General features: G+C 39.0%; 1 protein-coding gene across 3 annotated transcripts in view; it reads right to left on the bottom strand.

Annotated features, from left to right (window-relative positions):
* Positions 1 to 22,542, bottom strand: part of CEP85L (centrosomal protein 85 like) — a 118,965-nt gene that overhangs the window by 78,768 nt on the left and 17,655 nt on the right. The gene's annotated exons all lie outside the window — the stretch shown is intronic.

The following is a 22,542-nucleotide window of genomic DNA, read 5'->3' as shown; positions in this document are numbered from 1 at the left end:
AGCCTACGCGCTTAACCTAGGAAGGAAATACTGAGGAAACACCAAGTTCCAGCAAATGTCAAACAACTTCCCCAACATCCTCACAAACAGAAGGAATATCATGTATGGAAAACATTTTAACGGAAGCCTGCCTAACACATTCCATCTAATTTGCCAGGGACTGGTTGTTTGGTACCATCGTCACTGTCTTCCTCCTCCTCTACAATTAGCGAATCTCCTTTTTGCCATTTGCCACATCTCACTCATTTTCACAGCTTTTCTGGCCAGGTCATCATCTCTTTGGCAAACAGAGAAGGCAGCAGCAATCCTACTTAGCTTAAGAAGTGAGTGTAAGCAAACCTTCAAATACTTGTCTCCCACTCCCCCTTTAAGGATGGTGCAAAGTTTTAGTGAAGCTAAAGGCAGTAACTGATTAATTACACCTTGTCACTGAGCAAAAGAAAATTATTTAGTCATATTTCCTTATATTTTCATACTCTGCAAGTCCTGGTTTAGCTTATCCACAGAGGTTGCCTTGCTTCAGTCAGCTTTACCCATCTTTCCACAGAACACAGTGTTGACAGGGAACATGCTCTATAAAAGCCGCTTCACTTCCTACTGTAAGAGCACTACACTCAGTTGTAGTAGGGTATTGAAATGCTCTTTCAAAAGTCTGTTCTTTGGTCAACTCTCATCAGGACAAAGCAGACCCTCACCAGCCTAGATTTATTTAATAAGTGCTGTCACGATACTTGAAAAATCATCCCTGTATACAGCTTCAGGTTTGCACCATGCTTACAGTGAGATGGCAGTCTCGGCAAACACTTCGAAACAGATTCCAGCAACAAGGACAAGCAATTAAGGGATACAGTGGACCACACAGAGGGATAGCATATTCATACAATCTCAATTTAGCACCATCAAAAAGTTGTTGCGTTTCCAGTGGCTATTTCAAGAACCAAAATTCCTAATTCAGTCATTGAAGCTGGATGACAAGAGAGGCAATGCGAGTATCTTCCCACAGAATTGCATATGGGTGGATCAAACCAGAATCAGTGCCAAAATGAAGCACACTGTGGACACTTTACATTTGCTTTTCTAAAGATCATACATTTGCAGTTTAAAAACCACTAAGAGACATGCACAGTAGAAAGTGTTAACTTCCTCCCATGCTCCATTGCAGTAAAGTTCAACTTGATCTCAACTGAATTTCAAGGACACTTGGTAAAACAACCTCCCATGCAAACCACTCCTCATTAAAAATTGATATACACTCCCCTTGAAATATACAGCAGATTGTTTTGTGCAAGAAGATACCAGGTAAAGCGTTTCACATTCTCCTTATAAATTTGTTCCTTTAAACTAGCTGTTTAGCAAAGTTAGAATTAAGTCTCAATAAAACTTCACAGCGTCTTTCACCAAACAAACCTTCACAAAAAATTCTAACAATGTTTTGTGCTTTGCAGCAGAGATTGCAGAGAGAGTACCAAGCAGATGCAACAGAAAGAACATTTCAAAGGGGAAAACACCTCCTCCCCCCCCCCCAAACAAACAAAAAGACGGCGCACACACATATGAATGGTACAACAGACCTCCTGGGATTTATTGTGGCAAAACTGAGGTTTTAACAGGCACTAGGCATATACATGCTAGGAGAAAATAATAAAGAGAAAATCCTCAAGCCCCTTAGCATACCACATACGCACCAAGTACAGCCATGCTGGGTAAAGGGAACTTAAAGTAATGAATGTTTTAAGCCTTGATAGGAAGTAGTACCGCTTACTAAGATTACTGGCAAGTGACAATTTGCCTAGCAATATTAGGCTGATAATACTCAGCTGAGAAGCCCACAGCCCCACAAGAGAGGCATCTTCTAACAAATTTAATAACTTCCTACTCCTGGGCCAGCTCTGGGTCAAATCAACTGGCTCACATGATCCCATACAGAGAGGGCTATTCAATAGGGGAACAGGGAGAAGCACTGGAGGGAGGTGGAACACTGCCACTCCCAAAGGAAGACAAGTTTCAGTCCTGTGCAACAAGGATAGCTTTAACTGAGGACCACACAGCTCAGAAAGCAGCGGCTGCAACATGTTAGGTCAGGAGAAGATTATTCAGCAAAGAGAGAATTGCATTAGAGTCAACTGCTTTGAGATGCTATTTCGTTTTCCCCATTAAACTCAATTAGTTGAGTAGCTGTCACACTTGGAGAAATGTGAACACATAGATTCATTCAGAGCGCGTGATGAAAGCAGACAAATACAATGCTCTTCTGTTTTACTGTTACTGAAGGGATTTTGCACACTGTATCTATTACAGAGTCTAAAGAAAATAGCAGGTAAGCCCAAGACGAAGTGCGCGCCTCCCTATTAGTCACTGGAAACAAGTTACAAAACCACCATGGATGCAAGTTAGTTATGGCCATCCAAAATGAAAATAGGGTTACTTAATCAGATATACCTGCCCAATTCACACAGGAAGACAAAGGCTAACCTAAGCTATATACAATCTCTCTAGATAAGATGAGAAAACTGAGCATGTTTTAGGCCTTAAAAGAATGACATGGTCTCACCAGAACACTACGAACCTTTTAATTCACGTGTTTCACCTCATCCTCATGAATATCATACACCCACAGTCAAATATAATTGTGATTTCTATAAACACATGATAATAAGGAATGCTGTGAACTTTCTGAATAATCCTTTTTCAAGTTAAACTTTCACAGCAGTAACTGCCACCACACATGAATAGGTATCCCACCCTCACTGCTCTCTGTAGCTCCGCGCCTACTGCCTCTTCAGCGTTCAGCTTTGGCATGGTTACTGCTGCAGTATATATTCAGTCTCTGGTAGAGAACTGTTACAGGATGTTCATACGCTGCTGTAGAAGTACGTGCGGGTAACACGCAACTGGCTACCACAAAAGAGTAAAAAAGATTATGTATAAAATGTAGATGCTCTGTGTTAAAGAGCAGAAGCTGAACAAAAGACAAACTCTCTACCCTGTAACATCTAATCTTTCTTCTTCAGTAATCTGAAGTTATTTTTAAGCAACAGTTATATAACTAAGTAGAATGATTTTTAGATTAACAAGTTCTATTTCCCCCCCCCCAGATAAGAGGATAAAGCAATACTTTAGAACAGAAGTCATGTAATCAAGTAATTTCATTTGCAAAAATAAAACACCAAGGGAAAACTTATACTGTCATAGGGGATTTTTTCTTCTTTTTTTTATTTTTAACTTAAGGTCTAAATCTTAACTTGCACTTGCCTTCTTATGAAGGTTGTCTACAGCTTCCAATTCCATTTTCCTCAACAACAAGCACTTCAGAGTGAGGACATGCAGAAATCAAATATCCCCCTAGGAACCCTCATTAAAAGCAATGGCTAAAGGAAAAAAAAAATGCTTTGGATGTCACAATATATCTGTCCTCTTTACTTTTCAAATCTGCAAGATACCCATGCCACAAATGCCATCCACTTCAACAGCCACCAGACACTCAACTCGGCTGGCATTACTTCTTCCTCCCCAGCCGAAAAGCTCTCCAAAAAAAGGGGACAAGGAAAAAAATGGGGGGAGGGAGGGGTGAGAGCAACTTGGCCCATTAGAACAGAAATCCACTCCCTGCCCTCCAGAGGGGGAAATCCTAGATATCTTTGTTCTCTAAAAAGACATCCAGGAGTGCGAACATACCTACTCCTCTGCTTTCCTATACCAAAAAAGACGGAAGTCGCACTTTCCCCATCTCCAAAGGAAGCTTACTGGTATTTTCCTGACTCACTAACTTCCTCTAGGTACCATCTCCAACACCAGTATTCCCAGATTAGCTAAACTGACACCTTTCAGCACCAGAGCCACCTCTCCCAGGGCACAAGAGGAAAAGGAGGAAAGCGAGCGATAAGGGAGAGACTCATGGTAACGCAGGGGCCAGCCAGAGCCTCAATGCTCCCATGGAGTGCGGTCGTTCCACGCAGCTGCAACCTCTCTTCCTGACTCAGGGGCACACCAATCCCTTACATTTTATTAATAGCAGTAGCCAAAGCGCAGCCAGAAGCAGCATTTACAACTTAATGTCAAGTAGCTTCAGAAGGCAAAATCCCACTTTCAACTTTCAGGGAGACTGGAGTTCCTGGCTATGTTTTTGAGATCACTTTCCATTTCTGAAAGTTTAATCCCTGCTCTTACTTACATGAATCTTTAGTTTAAGAATATCATATTCAGGTTGTCTGGTACCTATTCAGCTCACCACTAGGCAATGGATCCCTTATCTTGGCTCATGAGGCACCAAGACAAGCTCTTTCTAACAGGAGCAGCAGCTCCCAGCTTTATGCCAGGCTATGTAAGTGTGGAAAACGAGATAAAGACGCATCTCCATCCTCTCTACCAGCCTCATCCTCCAATGCCATTTCCTAAACTCATTTCCCCTACTTGTGCATCAGCCTCACACACTGTAGTCATCCTTTCAGTTTATCTCTGCTCATCCTTCCTTTGGGATCCCAAGCCCAAACTCATAACAGGCGACCCTTCACCCGTCAGGAGCCCCGCAGGCTCTTGCTCTGTAAGGGAGCATATGTATGAGCTTTTAACCAGGTGTAAAGAGAAACCCTTTCCAAGGCAGAAGCAGGTGCTGCAAGCAGCCACCGCAGCGAGGCTGCCACAGGCACAGTGCCCAGCCAGGCAGAAGCACAAGAGGCAGCACCACAGACTGCCCTCCCCAGCTTTCACACTCCTTCACAGCCAGAAGGACTCGGTCCAACTCTTCCCTCCTTCCTTCTGCTTCAAAGGTCACGCCAGGCCACTAAGCACAGCGCCCTTAGAGGGCTGCAGCTCTGCCACTGCTACGTACCACTTGGAAGTGGTTAAGGTACCACAAGCAGTTTACTTAAGACAGCTGGGGAACTCCTGCATCAAACGGTAACCCCTTCCATGGGCCAGAAACCATACCCAAACATCCCAAAAATTCAGCTGCTGCCTCAAGAATAATTTAACTCACTGGGAAAGTCTCTCCTCTTCCGATGCTGATCCCCAAAGGGTAACAGCATAACGTGTTAACAGTAACTTATATTTAACTGGATTAGGTCTGCCGAGGACATAGCAGTCTTGGTGTAAGTAATTACTTACCAATTCTTGGAAAAGGAAGATATGTACATAAAAAAAAATTCATAAAATAAATATTCAAAAGAGCAAAAATATAATGTGGCACAAATAAATCTATTTCTGTATTTCCTAACTTCTGAATTCTTAGCTTTGTAACTTTGCCATTCATTTACCCTGCAAGATTCTCTCCTTCCATTCTTTGAAGGCTGAAAACCTTAAGGCTTCAATAACAAGTCAACAGACCAGTCCACCTGCAGGTCACCACCTGGAATCCAGCTCACAGAGGATTAACCTTATATTGGATTTCAGCAGAGCTCTGTATCTTGAAAATGAGGTCACTTTGTATACTTTAAAAATTAAGCATCATTATTCTCATTTCCCACATGAAGAACAGGAGGCAAAGTGTCAAAACAACTTGCCTGCTATCACTCAGTAATAAGCCTTACCTGTTTCCACCCACTACTCTCTACACTGGGCAATGCTGACTACCCTGGTGTATTATATGCATCTTAAACTTTGCCAATTCAAGCAACAAAAAAAGAAGGAATCAACTGAAAAAAAGATAGACCTGGAATTCTCAGGGTTATCCTGTAGCAGCCAAAAACTTAATTATTGCCAAGAGAATTTGACATTCCTATTACTAACATAAATGTTTCCGAATGCAACAGTAGCAAAAAGAAGATACAGAAAAAATACTGAAATCCACCTTACAAAACTGATCATAACACAATAAACAGATGTGGAATAATCGAGTTTTCTTGCACCTTTTCTTCTAAAATATCTGGCTTTCACCATCACCAGACTCTAGAGACTGTTGTAATGCTGAACAGCAATTTTTACACAAATAGTTAAAGCTGCATAAATAGTCATAGCTGCTTTTCAGCTTTTTGGAGTACTAAAGCATTAAATGCCTCTAATTAGAAAGCTATCATTCCATCAATCTAGCATTCTCTTTGCAAAAAAGATGAGCAAATGTATAATGAAATATGTGATCATAAACACTTCAACTCTAGTATATAGTATTTTTTTCTTCAGGTAAGTCTGCGAAGCCATGATACTAAGACAGACAACAAGTGAACACTGTCCAATTTCTAATACATAACTTTTCTGCAGCATAAAGCAAAGGAGAGGGATTCACATTTCTGTAATTCTGATTAACAGCTCACCTCCCTGACCACTCACCTTTCCCCCATAGGCTCCAAAGACTGAATTTTGCTTTTCTTACTAGGACAGTTGATTGTTCCAATGAATGTAAATAATACAGCTGTAAAATTAACAGCCTTAATTCAGAGGCTATATTTAGAGCTAAACACAGCATTCTTCCTGTATTGTAAGAAACAAAAAACAAACAAAAAAACAGGAGTCAGTTGAAAACACAGGTCTATTCTTCCTGTTATGTCTGTCAAAGCAGTCATGAAAGACATTTTTAGAGGCTAAAGAAAAGCCTCATATATGGTATTATCTAAGTAATATTAAGCTACATTTTTCCAGGATATAGGAGATATGCAGATCTTAACTCTTACCAGCAGTTTTGCACCTGCTAGTGGTTTGTCTGTGGAGTAACTATAGTTGTATAACAGTAGTTACTTACTATCTGTAAGTCACTTTTTTAGAATATATTCTGATAATTTAAGTCTATTTGTGTCCTTTGAAAGGACTGGCTGAAGGATCTCATTTTAGCTGTAAATCATACCTAAAAAAGAAACAGATATTGAATTAGGAGAGCGCTATATAACGCACAGTACAGTCTGTTATCCTGGCTTTTCCAAGTCAAAATATTTAGCTTCACAATCACTTCTATAAAATATCAAAAGCAGTTTGTTGCTTCTCCATCGCTTTCACTGGTAATTCACACACACACACAAAAGATTTTAATTGCTTCCCCCACCTCACATATGCCAGAGAGAAGATACGAGTTTACTGCCCTAATGTCACCATACGTTTTAGAAAATTCTATGAATTAGTACACTAATTAAACAAAAATGACACGTCTAACTAAATCACAAGAGCAACAAAATATAAATCATTAATTATGATGGAAGTTTTACTTTAACAGAATGTTTCTCATCCTGAAAGACCAAAAGTAGCTTTGCCAACTAATACATCAGGCCTCGTTTGGTCCAACTAATCCATCTTCCCTGTCATGAAACACAACACTTGTTTAACACTTGATTACCCCATAGTACCAAATGATACAAATAATACAGTCTCAGATAAAAAGACTTGATCCACTTAAGGAAAGAAGAGAACTGTAACCAAACTCCAACTTGTATACCTGAGACTATTTCTGTAGTCATTCAAGATAAAAATAATAAAACATTAAAAACAAAGAGAAGCCAACACTTAAATGAGGAAGGGGGTTTTTTGTGTTTTTTTTTGTTTTGTTTTGTTTTTTTGGTTTTGGGGTTTGACCATTATTCTAAAAATCAGTTTGGCATCTCAACTCGGAACAGCATGGGTTATCTTGCACCTAAAAGGGATGCTGGTTCAATACCAACAACTGCCCCTGGAGCACCCACTGAATCGCCAACATTACTGAGTAGAACTTTAATGCTTAAGCAAGCATATCATATGATTTAAGAATTGCAAAGTTAATAGAAGTGCTGCTACCTGTAAAGTTACCCAGCCTTCTGAGCACTGCTTCCTATGATACGTAATATTAAAGCAAAATAGAGGGTCCCTGGTTACAAACAGCTAACAAGCTCGAACAAGAGCAAACAATTACATTTTTCTTTAAAGAGAGTCTGGTGAGCACTTCTCTCTGCCCCTCATGAAAACCAGAAGCTGGGGGGTTTATATGTCTGTTTTGTTTTCTGATGTGCACAGTTGTGACTGCAGAGACAGAGGTGGGAGAGTAGGGAATGTTTCAATTACTGCCTTTGATAATGGAAAGAATTTAGTATTTATAATTTTATTTCCAGTTGCTGGCTCATCTATCTGGGTATTTTTAGTACTCGTCACTATGGTATCCAAGCACATTAGGAGTGCTCTGACACACACAAGACAATACAAAACTGCTTTTTTTCTGCTCTCCAACCTATTAGAAAGCACCTCAGTGCTGGTATTACTAGCACGCTACGTTCCGAAAATTAAAAATAGAACTCGCTTAAAAAGCTAGATCCAATTTCACATCTTACTCTTTGATCAAAGCAAACAGGGAACAAAGCACATCATAAAAAGATGATGTGGGAGAAAACGGAATACTTACCCGGACCGGCTCTCTGACTTTGAAATAAAGTAACAAAGGCAGCTCCATAAGCAGCCGGTTCAGAACCTCAGAACTGGTGGTTACAACACATTCCCCCTCCCCCCAATAATTTAGTCTGTTTTAATGATATTAATTATTAAAGTCTTCTTTCACCCCAGAGAAACACAGAGAGCCATTCCGCGCAATGCAGTATCTAATGTGTTTTCCAGCGTTACCTAATAGTACCAGTAAATCCCTAACATAGCAAATTGTAATGGCATTCAGCCTCCGTCCAAGCTACCCAGGTGAAACCTGAAACTTTGCTAAGGATAGCAATTTTAGAAGCTCCACACGGATCTTTACATCACCACTCAAGTGATAGAAGGCTATTAATGCACTGCAGCTTTAGAATAGAGATTGACACAAATATTCTTTGATAAACCAAAACTAACGTGCTTCACATTCCATAAAACGCTTCCAAAATTGACCGCAGTTAAATTCCCTTTCACAGCTTGGGCTGGCATCTGTAGGCAACTTAGGCACAAGTACAATATTGAAATGATAGATTAATGAAAACACCAAAACTGTGCCAATAACATAGTTGCAAATACTGAATGCAAGAACAGTACCTTAACAAAAAGCCCAAATAGTTGTTATCTTGTGCTTCTGTACTTTATTTTTAGCTTTTAACTGATACTCTTGCTTTTGTAGGCCAATGATCTTAGAAAAAAATAAACATGATATACTGTGTTATGCATATATATGCACACAAATTCTCTCATACAATGCACATTCATGAAGCTACCCACAGAAGCATGTGAGAGAAATGAAGCGACTTAACCAACATCACATATCAAAAGGTTTCAGAAATAATATCCTTGCTTCCCAAAGGCTGACACACGGCTTAGGAAACACAGAACTCCATCACATTCACCGTTCCACCAAGTCCCACAACCCAACAGCTGAAATAATACCTGCTCATGTAAGTAACAATTTAATTACTGTTTTTCAACTGCTACAGTAAATTAAAGGTATACTGCTCCCAGGGGAGTAGTGTAAACAAGAACAGCCTCTTGGCACAGAAACACGTTTTAAACCTACCAGACTACGCTACCTGCCAAAACTAAAGATATATACATTCATACCCATTCTCAAACTTCCAAACTCCCAAAACTTCAGAAGTACATATTTAAGAGCCTCTGGATTTTTCATGTTCCTCAACTCCTTCAAAAATATCCCATCCCAAATTCCATTCAAAAAATAATCAGAAATCCATGGGTACGCACAAAACCTGCAGCTTTCACTATTCACTCAGTAGACCAAATATATACTGCATCTGCATATCACGTACTGATACTAATCTCAACATTTAGAAAAATAAAACAACTCTCACAAACAGACCAAATTTGACAAATGAAAACAAGACCGAAAAAGTGCTCCAGCACTGTCAGGAACATACAATAAGAGCAGAAATCCTACCTCACTAATCAAAGTCTGTTCCTTCTCTTATTTATACCACACATTACTCTTTTTAAGCCCAAAGACGATTCTCAAGGCCACAGTTTTACAAGGAGAATTGAGCCACTAGGATCCTTAGAGGTTATGTCAAAGACTACAGAACATGTAGTCTGGTCAGCAGCAGCCTTCCACCACCCTTAGGGAAAACCTCTTTCACCTGGGGCAGTTGGGTCAGCTGTGAGTTGCAGGTACAACTAATCCAGCTGAGCAGGCAGCACACAATTCCTTTAGCCTAGCTCCCAAGCCTGAAGGAATAAGGTAATTTGAGTATTTGCTGCAGGTGAGGCAGGTTTCCTGGAAAGGCCCATCTTAGGGACTACTTCAGGTCGCCTTCCCCCCTGCCCTTTTCCCCTTCAGCACCGCAGGGGGAAGGCAGATGGGGCCTTTACAAGAAGAACAGACCAGCAGTCCTGAAGCTGGCAGAGCCAATGGGAGCTGAAAGGGGAGCTAAGGTAACAGAAGATCAAGTTCAGACCATATGTCACAGGGCAAGTAACTTCCAGTTCTAGAGAGGCCATGATTTGCCTCACTAATGAATTTTCTGGAGGCTATATTAGACAACAGATAAAACATTAATAACCCAAGCAGCCTCTGCAAAAACTGCTACTGTTTTATTCATAAGGATTTTTTTTTTAATTCATTAGGATTTTTCTCCTAGTCTACATAGGGCAAAAAAAGGTTTTATTTGCACGAGCAGCGCCAACCAACAGAACAAACGTACAGTGCAAGTCTCAAACTTTGAGAGAGGCGAGGTTTCCTATGAACCCCTGCCTTAAGCTGCGTTCCACTTCTCTTCCAAGACTGGTCCTTCCTACAGCTCTGTTCTCATGCTTACATGCATCTGATTTCAAGCACCTTATTGAGGGGCCAATCTTTATTTTTTATGTTGATAACTTAAAAAAAAAAATTAGAAGTTGAAGTTCTCCTACTAGATGGAAAACAGTTATAATCTAGATCAACAAGACTTTTGCATATGTAAAAGCAGAACGTTACCTGGAGTTTACAGAACTTAATTTACAATTTACTACCTATTCAAGGTAATTTTAGGTTATGAAAGTCAGATAACATACACAAACCAGTAGCGTGCATTACACATACATTTGCCATAGTAATAAATAAATGAGAATTTTAAGAGTACTGCTTTTAAGCATCAGATTGATACACAACAGTTAAATAAAAATATCATCATGCTATACTAGTCAATCTTTTATCAGCATGCTCCTTTTACTAAATAGTTCTAAGACGAACTTGCCAGTTTATTACTGCCAAAACGAAAATAAAAAAACCACCACACATCATTTGAACTCTTAACAATTAATTGTCTCAAAATTTTTCAATAGACTTCTGGCCATTAAGCTTTCTTTCTAACACTTGAGCAGAACCACAACTAATGATTTTGGACCCCTGTGAATCACACTCCCTTCCTTTCTTAGGCACACCGAACATATTCTTAATTCACTTATTGAGCTGAGCTAGTTAGAATTAAAATCTTGTCATCACTGTCAACAGCAAAGACTGACTGCATATAGATAGCTGATGTAGTGAGGAAGAAAGGAATATTCCTAATAGTGTCACTTCTCAAGGAGAAGTTTACTCCAAATAGGTCTTTCACCCAGTTAAAATTCAAGCATCTGATTTTCAGCATTTGTACACAAGGTAAAACAATAAACTATAACCCTGTCTGGAGTCTCTAGGTGCTCCTGCAGTAAAACTCATAGATGGGAAGACTGAAACTCTCATGTCACTTTATACAAAAAAGGCTGTCATTTAAGTCAGTCTAAATGATTGTTCTATATTTGAAAATACAAGCTATTTTCAGCCTTTGACAGGGATAGGCTAAACCCTAATGCAAAAGGATGTGTCACTAACAGTTTATCATAGTCTGTAGGATTTAAGAAACATGCACAGGATGTTCAGTCTTATGATTCACAGATCCACATCAAGAATTGGGGGGAAAAAAAGTCATCTTGTATACTTAAGAGTAGCAGTCCAAACACAGGGAAGCCTGCATTGTCCTTCACAGTAAGATTTGGGGGGGGCGGCTTAAGTTCTGTTTTGTAGCATCTAGACTTGCTAAAAAAACCACAGTCAATACAAAGTTTTGGCCAAAAGGGGAAAAAAAAGAAAACCCCAAAAGATCCAGTCCTCCAGAGGAACAAGAAAAATATTGTTGTAGTGTAATAGTAATATGCAGAAAGAGATAAGTTTATGTATCTGTAATCCATAAATGTAACAAATAATAAGCATCTGGCAAGCATATTTTATTGTTATTGGCTTTTCTATTTCGGGAGTTAAGTGGAGCAGCAGGGAGAACAGTGCACAAGAGAGGGTGCAATTCCTGAACATCACAGGAGTACTATACATACACCACACAGAAAGAAATTTATCTAAAGTTAGAAAATTACTCATGTACCCTTTACAGGAAGGCTCAGGTTCCTACTAATCTGACTGAAACAGAATCAGACCAAAACAGAATCAGACCCTTAGCCCAGTCTTTGGTCTCAGCCCTGCCAGCATAATGGTATCATGTTGGTTTAAAAAAAAAAAAAAAAAAAAAAAAAAGTATTAATTTCTTTTAAAAGCGTATATCAATTCCTTACAAGATTTAAAGAAAAATCAAACAAAAAACCCTACTGCTTTCTCCACCGAGCCAAGTGCTAACATATCATCTATATGAAAAATACTATTTTGTTTCTCACGCTTATTAGAAGAAACCTAGAAAAAGCTGCACAGGTGACTGCTGTCTAGGAATAAAGTCTCTGCAGTAGAAGGAATAAAACATTGTATTTTTTCTTGCCAGTCAACTTTTTCCCCCTCTAAAAAGTACATAATTTTATTCTTACATACACATCTAAATTCCCTCATTTTCCTTTTAAAAAATCTCTATTAGCTACCAAGATCAGAAAGAAAAACAATATACACACAAGACAGTCTTCAGATCTGCACAACTGACATTTCTGGATAGGGTTGCCTCCAAGCGGTTTTCTGCAGAAAAAAACCTGAATATTCACTAAAAAGCTATGCATTACATAATTTTTATTTGTTTTCATAAGCAAAATGCTGTGTAAGATTTTCAGCTGATTACACAGGATAACTACAGGACAAGAGCATAAAATTGCAGTGGAAAAAAACCCTTTAATGGAAGCCTTTTCCCCTCCAACAATTTTAAAATAGTCAAAAGGCAAATTCATACTTTAAGAGGTTTGTTATCAATAGAGGGTCCTAAAATAAACCAACAAACCTTCACAGAGCCTACATATGGTCACTTCATCACAGAGGATTTGGCTAACGGTGGGGCAGGGGAAGCATTAAGGATTTCACAGTAGACAGGAAAGTTATGGTTTTTGCTTGTGGGTTGTTTAAAAAAATAAAATAAAAGGGAAACAAAGCTTCCTCTCACAGGGGCCAGGGTCAATTCTGCTGTCCACAGGATGAATCTGAACTTATAGGCTCTAAGCAGATTTCGCTCTGAACAAAAGCGAGCAAAGGATCTACATCCAGACAAAAAGACCTAACCTGAAGCCAGATTTTAAGAAAAACAAAGAGCATCACAGGCAGAAAACTAAGGAGTTCAAAGAGATCGCATGGAAGACTTATTACTGAAATAAAAATATTTGCCTTTCAGATTCACTCTTTCAAAGCTTAAACATTATTTTTTTCAGTAATACTGCTAAGTCATCAAGACGAAAAGAAAAGAGGGTTGTTTTTTTTTCCAATTAAAATATAGCCTTACATTTTCTTAGCAACTGGCTCAAGCCTCAAGCATACTGAGATGCCTCGAGTCTGTAGCACCATTCCTTTGCTCTTTTATTGTGAAGTTACAGTGAGCAGAGCTTCTTTCAAGTGAAAGAGGACGAAAGGGACAAGGGTCGCAGCCCTCATCCCAAATCAAAAGGCTAATTACTGCTGTATTTCCCTGAGCATCCTGCTGCGGGGGGGGGGACAGAGCCTCTAGTTTTGTGCTGCCCCTCCCCCCCCTTCTTAAGCAGCATGAACACTGCTGATACTGTTTAGGTCTCAACAACGGAGCAACAAGAAGACACATCTTAAGCAAAAAGTTCAGTTCAGCCCAGTTTTGAACCTGTATACCAAGTGCTGATGCTCAGAACAGGTCACTTTGTGCTAGCTGGCATATCCTAATGAACACAACAAATAGTTCACTCGGAGTTAGCAAAAAGTGGACCAGAAAGGCTCATCTACATTTTGTATATGGAAGACTAGTCTACAGACTATGTACTGACTTTTTTTTTCCCTCCAGATAATTTTAACATACTATTTACATTATCTTCTGTACACAGCTTTAAAGCTAAATTTCAAATGCAGAAATATCCACTTGGGAGTAGAGTCTCTGTTCTCCTGATTTATTCATACTGATTCCTCTTTAAACACAACTAGATTTTGAATTAAAAAACTTTTTCCTTGCATGACATCCCCAAAAAAATCTTACTACTGTGAGAGAGAGGGGAAAAAAAAAAAAGAAAAGAAAGAAAAAGGTAAAACTATGAGCTATCAGACCAAGAAATTCAATCCACTTATACCAATGGTACCAATGGAAAGTGTTTTCTCCAATAATGAATGAATTCCCTTTAGCATCCAGTTACTGTTCAGTTTTCTTCAATATCAAATACTTCCATTTACAATGAATTAATAACATAGTACTGACAGTACTTTTACATTTCTGTATTTTAGCTGAAAATACAGAAGTGCTTTAAACTGGGAAGCATCGTCTTCCTGCTAGACATGCTCTCTATCAGAGTTGGAGGTGCATCATCATGACCCACTTGGATAAATCTACTATTACATATAGGTAAGCAACTGAAGCAAGACACAATTCCTCAAGTTCTCCAAACCTAAAGTAAAGTGACATGGTAGTGCTCTGCTACTGTGCGGGAGGTGGCTGTGAAACAGGGTCACACCTTCCCGCTACTACAAGGCTAAACCAGAAGCAGCCCTTATGAACAACGTGAGACTACAAACAACGCGGCGGTGTGAGAATACAACCATCAGCTCTAGGGGCTTTAAAAATCCACTGGCAACATAAACACTATAGAGCAGAGAAATTATTTAACATCGTAGCATACAGGTGATTGCAGTCATATTTGCAGCTTTCTTTTTGCAAAGGGAAGATGACATTTTATTTATTGCACAAGTTCTCAGGCCTACAATACTCATGAAAACTAATATCTACATTTAAAGGAAAAAAAACATTTTAAAGAGAACATCTCATTACTGTAACAATACCTAAAACAGAAATGATTCATTACATAGAATAAACCAAGATTCTCCTTCTCAATTAACAAATCCTTTTAGGCTATCAAACTATTCTCTTCCTAGGATTACTGCCCACTCTGCTCATCTCAAGTTACATGTTCTAGTGATCTCTCCAATCTGAACGAGTAAGAGAAACACATGTATACAACTTTTTAATATAATGCTTTAAAAAAAAATGAAGGACTAGGAAGTAAAAAGCTATAGCAAAAAAGACTATTGAAAGCTCAATATAATGTAAAAGAATATTAGCCAAGCACACATTTAAAAGAAACTTTGTAGAAGGAAGAGTTGCTCCCTTTCAGTGGAAATGAAACGACCTCTGCCCAGCTGACTACACTTCTGCAATGCAGCCCTCCTTGACTGCAGCTGACATGCATGCAATTACTGTCACAGCAAAATCTTGCCATGTCAGCCCTTTAAAAGGAAGGGGGAAAAAATACTGAAAGAAAAAAATTTTTTCTTTTACCATCTTTGCATTTGGGGGGGGAAAAAAAAGCAAAAAATTTTTCTTCAAAGTTTGATTCTGTAAGAAGCATTTAAGATGGTCAAAAGAAAAGAGTACTGTGATAATAACTGCTTTAAAAACAAAACAGATTTTTAGCCACAGTTCTCAAAGGAAGTCAACACATAAAAGCACCAGACCTGCACCTATTCTGCCTGAAAACTCTCCGACTTGCTGTTACCAACCATCATTCTGGGGAGGTTACTGCAAACTGAAAGAATGGTTGCCTGTCCGCTCAGAGTTTGTTTTGCGTTTTTTTCTTCCTCTTCCCTCAATTCACTCCCAACCCCAATTCAAAACTATTTCATTCCACCTAAAACCCTGGGTAGCTACTCACACTTCTCATTTGCTGCTCAACACGCATATTCTTCTCTCTCTCACACACACACACTTCCCCCAACCTGAAGGAAGCTGGTGAGAAGAAGGAAGTGAGACCAAGCGAGTCAATACGCTTCAGGCAAGAGTGCTCGGTGCACACTGCTCCTGCTCACTACGTCCTTATTACTGCTGAAATCCATCTAAAAAGTCCATCCGGCTGAGCACAGAGAAACACAAAGGAGGCTCTGAAAATGATTTTCTTTAATGGGTAGTCTTTTTATATTCTATTTCGAAGGTGTTTACATAAGTTATCATCACTACATTGAAATCTCAGCTAAAATAAAAGGTGATGTTAAACACACTAACTTTATACAAAACAATAAGAGTATTATCTCTGCTTAATCACTAAGGTAGCAACAGATCTTTTGAATAAAGACTAAGAGCAAAGAAAAAGCCCTCCAGAATTAGGTGGTGGTGTAAAACTGTTAGAAAACAAGGATTTACAAACCTTTCTACAGGGGCTACAACCAGTCTTCTCTGCCAAGTCAAGAGCCAGAAGGCCAGGCAGCACCAGCAGCCCCTTCCAGGCTCGGCAGGAGGCTAAGCCACTCACTGCCTACACCCCAAATGACTATGGTCTATCACTAACCTCACTACTTCATTTATAGTGGTAAGGATTAAAAAGGAGTCATGTGATTTTTTTTCCCCAGGGAAGGCTGCAAATGCTGCTTGAATTTATTTAAATATATAGGTTAGAGACTGAGTAGTTACAAAGTATCCTTCCAGCGTTCATACTCAGGTAGTTTAAGGTTCAAAATTTTCCTCTCTTGAAATTCTCTGATCTCATTCCTGCTACACTCCAGGAGACCCCAAGGTACAGAACTGCTGAACGTATGGACGCCCAAGGGCTTTCTTTGATATAACAGTAACAAGGACATGTGCAAAGTCCTCCATGAAATTTCTAAGGCATATAATGCTTAGCACACCCAGGCGCCATAATGCTAACCTAAATATCAACAAGATCTTTGTATGATCCTCCTCGGGTCAGCTTTAAAGCCAGTTTTCCTAACAGAATGCCAGATACACACCACATTGCAAGAGATACGGATTACACGACTTATTAAAAATAACGCCCCTAGACTTCACCTTGGCCAGCATTACTCCTCTAAATTGGTGTTTCATGTGACCACCTGCTCAGAAACTGTTTGCTGTTTATAAGGCTTACACGGATTTAGCTTTTGAGACCCACCCTTAGCAGCAGAAGCTGCACTGTACATATGAAGAAATATTAAATCATTCCCCTCTTTACTATGAGGACAAATAAAAATTTACTGAAGGAGAGCGGGGAGGCAGGAAGAAAGAGGAAAAAAATCCCACTTTATTTCCTTCCTGTAAAACAGGAATTCACTTTCATGGGGTGTGGGGGGGAAATGACACGACACCCCCCCCAAGAACATCTCGGAGATGCTTATCTGCATGGATTAGGAGCAAGAGCCTTCTTGTCCGACAGCTGCATGACCACATACAGTTACATTGATGGCTATGCCAGTGCTTTGATTATCAAATGAATTAGAACTAGAATTAACTAACTGCATTAGAAGTGTCTGAAGGCTGCACTAAAGTCAATTTTTTCAAGAGCACAATCAATTTCCATCTCAACAAGTGTTGTGTGGACAGGGTCCATATTTAGCACATTAACTTCTCACATGCCCTTATATTTATTCACCATCTGAACCACATTCATTATGCTCAAAGAATTGCATAAGTTTCCAAAGTACATACGATAGAAATAAATTTTTGCATATATCTCAGCAAATACTGCCATATCCTAAGTAAGATTTCATTTTCACTGAGTTATTTCCTATTAGAATAAACAGAAGTGATTATTTTAAAAATCAGGTACTGATGTTAGCTAAAGGCAAAATTCACCAAGTTTAATGGGCATAAATACAATACCCTCACTAGCAGGAGAAAAATCCTGCCCATAGTTTTTATGTGAGGCAAACTGAGCACGTGCATACTAAGAGCTTGTTCATATGGGGAAACTATCACAAAAAGCAGCCAAGTATGAAGTTAAGGCAGCATCTATTTCTCTCTACAGAACATGCTCACATGGGGAACCACTGAGTGCCTCTAGTTTAGTCCTGTTCCAAATTCAGAGTACACAAGTTCAGATAGGGAGTACTACACTCATTTGAGGCAATTTCCCCATGTCTTTTTTTACTCGAACCTTATTAGCATCATTTTTTCCTATCCATTAAAGCCTGGAAATGTATTATTAAAAAATAACCCATATTTAAACTTTGGTCAAATTCTACCACTCCCCACCCCCTACCACCCCAGAAAAAAATCAGTCAAAACCCTGACTATTAAATACTTATGTTTCCCTCAGAAACATAAATTCTTTCCTTTTATCAAGGGATGACGGTATCTCTTCTAGAAGAAAGAGCTTAATACAGGTTTTCGCTAAGTGTGCATCTCTGCTTGTCAAGATAGATAATATCTGAGCAAGGCAGCAAGCCTGACTCGCAGCAGGCAGCACGCTGCTGCGGAGCGCGAGACTGGGCAAGCGAGGAGGAAGGAACCCGAGGAAGAGCGGCTCCAGGGTAACTAGTTGCTTCCCTCCAAACAGTGGAGCTACTCCACCAAACTTACACCACTACTCGCCAGGCTCCAAAGTCTTCAAGATTGACCTCAATGCAGAAAAGTTCAGGGATTTTTCTGAAAACACATCACATTCCAAAATTATCGAACCCCAAGACAAGGAGCAAAAAGGGAATTTGTCAGCTCTCAAGATCCAAGATCCTCGTGCTGTTGTACCTTCCTGACTTGCACCGAAATGGACAGCGCAAATTAGTAATACTTGACCCATGTACGTTGTCATTCCCACTATCTTTAGCAAAATACTGACCTAAACAATAAAGTAACACTTGCAAGTTATGAATAACTACATTTTATCTGCCAAAATTCAATTCTACCTTTGACTAAGTTAAGTTCAATAGCTACTTTTAGGTTTTTTACTTCAGTCAAAAAAAAAAAAAAAAGATTTTGGAATACTATGCTGAGGAGCTGGAGGAGGAAGGCTTGAAATAGCAAAATAAAATAACTTCAGAGCTGGCTGCACCGTGTTCCCTGGTGTATCAAGAAACGCTGCAATTAAATTGAACTAATTAGATTTTTTTTAATGAGTTTAAAATGTAACAAATTCAGCTCAAAATGAGAGACAAGAGACTCCTCTGGGCCTTGTAACATTAAAACGATTTCCTAGTCTATCATTTAAATATTCCAGAGAAGTCATGTCTATGCAAAATGTAACAACAGTATATCAAGCATGCTGCATCAAGTCTATGATATTCCCCAAACCACCACTTGTGAAATTCCTCTCCCAAAGGCAACCTCTGTATATAACTAAGGAACAATGTCTTAAATTGTTAACAAACCACATTTATTCAGATTTCTATATGAAAACAGGCACACCTACCCAACTATCTTCAATCAGCATTTCTACAAGGCTTAATTTAAAAAGTTAAAACAAACTAGCAGAACACCAAATCCCCAGTAAAAAAGTGACAGCTCTGCCTTCTGCATCAGATCTCTCTCTCTTCCAGAAAAGCACAAGGTTGCATAAATTTTCATGCCTATTCACTTGCAACCACAAATGGCAGGCCAAAAACTACATTTACTAAAAGAGCAAAAGGTATAATTTATAAGGATCTTTCTACTGCAAATCAAGTTTATCTGACAGAGAAAAACATCTTGGCCTGCCAGAGCCCTGGACCCTATATCTTGCCACATCAATATCTAGTTCATACTACTCGTGTCCAAAAGGCTGAAGTCAGACACTGATCCCGGGAAAGCTTTGCTGAAATTTACAGCCCGTTTCATTTCTACTGAGACCCTGAATCACAGATTAAGTGCCTGAAATAAAAAAAAAAAGTCTGAAAAATGCTTAAAATTATAGACTTCAAGCTTCTTAGGTAAATAGTATTGAAAGAACGGTTATATGCACACTGTTCTGATAGCTGGCTGGCATAGGCACACAAGGATTACTAAAAACTGGAAGTTATTATTGCTGCTGGAGCATAGGAAACACTTGTGTTTCATGAATGTGTTGTACATTTCCATACAGTATCACACTTTTTTTTGCCAAATACACATTTTAAAGGGTAACAGAAGCACTTTAATCTGGAATGTCTATTTTAAGTGATCAGAAAAGTAGAAGAGTCATAATTCACAAGTTTACCATCAAGTTTACTACATCAAAAGAATTCAAATATTTAGTTTTACAACTCTTTCTGAAATCTGCTTCCATTTGAAAAACCTTCAAGTTGCACAGAGATAAGGCACAAGATCCTATAACTGACAATGGTTTCAGACCTCCACTTTTTCCAGCAGAGAAGAGGTTTTTTTCTGCCACCCACCTTCTATTAACCTTGTTTCCTCTTTTAGCTTCAGTTCTGAAAAAGTAATGATAATCTTTTGGCCATGCCTGCAGTTCAGGAGAGAGCCTATATCCGAAGAACTACACACAGCGTAGCCATCAGCTGTTTGACACTGGGAGTTAGCTTTTGTCCCTATTAAGCACAGGCTATAAATTTTGTATCTGCCGATTTCAGAAAGATTTTTCTAACGACTCACTGCAATAACTGCCCGAGATTTAACTATTCAGCCAGACTTGTGTGAAAATGGTAATAATGAAGTTGATTTACACCTAGAGGGAAGTTTAGAAAGAAAAGAACCTGGAAAAGACCACATCAAAACCTTTTCCTCCTGTTCCATATAGGACACAGTAATTATCTTTATCTTGCTCAGAAGCTGATCTGTATCCAGAAACATTTACTGACAAGAACAAAACAAAACATATTAACAGTACTTTACACAAAGATAAAATGCCTCTTTACATGAATCCTTAAATTAAGGACACACTGAATTAGGAGTTTAAGGTCTATTCTACTCAAATGAACATTCCAACATCTGCGCTTTCTAAATGTCCCTCCTCAGCTGTACCTCCCTTCCCCCAGCTCTCACCAACATTGCTCAACTTCAGCAATGAAACTCAATTAGTCATTTCAGTTCCTGATTTTCCTACCTTTGCACAAAACATTCAGACAACTAATGAAATACATTTTAATGCAGAAGATTTCTCTTCCTACTGGCTTTGTCAAAATCCACCTCCCCTCCAAATCATAGAGGTTTTAGCCCAACACACAAGCCACCTGGCACTACTGCAATTTCAGAGAAGGAATGCTCCTAAAATAAAGTATGAGTTAGGAGATGAATTTAAAGGAATATTTAACATACAAGGAAAAACAGTGAAAACAGACTTAAAATGTATTTGACCTCCATATTCTGCACCAGTGTATTTACTAGTAACTACGCATCTGCACAACTGAACTAAGCTGCAATTTACAATGTTAAAATAGGTTAACGTTAACTCTGAAATTCAGCTTTAGATTTTCAGCAGGCTCAGTAGAAAGAAAATAGCAAGGCCACATTTTGTTCTCTGAGCATTGCTAAAAATTGTAATGATCTGCTGACTTGTGAAAAAATTCCTCTCTGCAAAATCCCCAAAGGCTCCTTCCAAGCACCACATTGAGAGCAGATGGCCAGCATCAAGGCTGCAATTACAAGTCTGGCCTGGCAGCCCCACAGAAATCACAATTTTTTTTTTTTTTTTTTTTTTTGGGGGGGAAGGCTTGAGAGATGCAGACAACTAGGTATCTTAGGCAACTGTACTTTGCACTAAAAACGTATTTACACTCAATTTCCAAATCTGTCATACACTCCTTCCATTAACTTGCATTTTATATTTATGTTTCCCTTCTTTTTTTTCTTTAATGTTTTCTTTTCTGGTATTGTAAGTTGTTCAAATATGGCAGCAGGAAACTGATGAGATTAAGGGTACATAACATTGCTTATAATCAAAGTATTCCCAGATGCACAAAATTAGTGCACAAAATATAGCAATTTTTCCCCTCTTATTTTCTGGTGAGGAACTTCAAAAGCTGCTTGTAAGAACACACTATTAAAAGCGTGCAAATGGACAGAGTTATTAGTTAACTGCTAACACCTTATTAACAAACATGTTTTGAGAGTTACTGTATCAGTCCCCTGCCACCACCATTAACAACAGTCGTTCTGTTCTCCTCTTCAGTCACAATAACATCTGATGAAGAGGTGCTATTTCATTTCCTCTCCTTCCTGCCACCCCTCAAATGGGGAAGCCCTCAAGAAAAAAAAAAAAAAAACTTGTTTTTATTCAAATGCTGCATCTTAAAACACTGTTCTACAACACTTGGGTGAGTCAGCTTGTAAATGTATGTATAGTGTCTATGAGAGAGCTTTATTCCACCTTACCTCCCTAAAAAATAATAAGGCTCCCCCACTGAATGATAATTTAACATTTCAGGTCTACATCAAAGAATTCGAGTAAAACCTTTATTTTGCCAGAGTTAGTAAAGGTTTAAAAATGAAAGCAAGCCAAAAGCAAGCTGTGAGGACTCTCCTCCAGAGGTACTTTGCAAATGCCAGATTCAAGGCAACTAGGGTAGAGAGGATTCCCGTATGTGCAAAGGGGTCTGTCTAACAGACTTAACTCTGACAGATTCAGACCTATCTTCGGGAATGCTCAGGCCTCCTATAGATGCTTCCATCTTACACTGATTCA

This window comes from Apteryx mantelli, chromosome 3, assembly GCF_036417845.1.
Source record: "Apteryx mantelli isolate bAptMan1 chromosome 3, bAptMan1.hap1, whole genome shotgun sequence".
Taxonomy (NCBI): domain Eukaryota; kingdom Metazoa; phylum Chordata; class Aves; order Apterygiformes; family Apterygidae; genus Apteryx; species Apteryx mantelli.
This window is presented reverse-complemented; position numbering and strand designations above follow the sequence as displayed.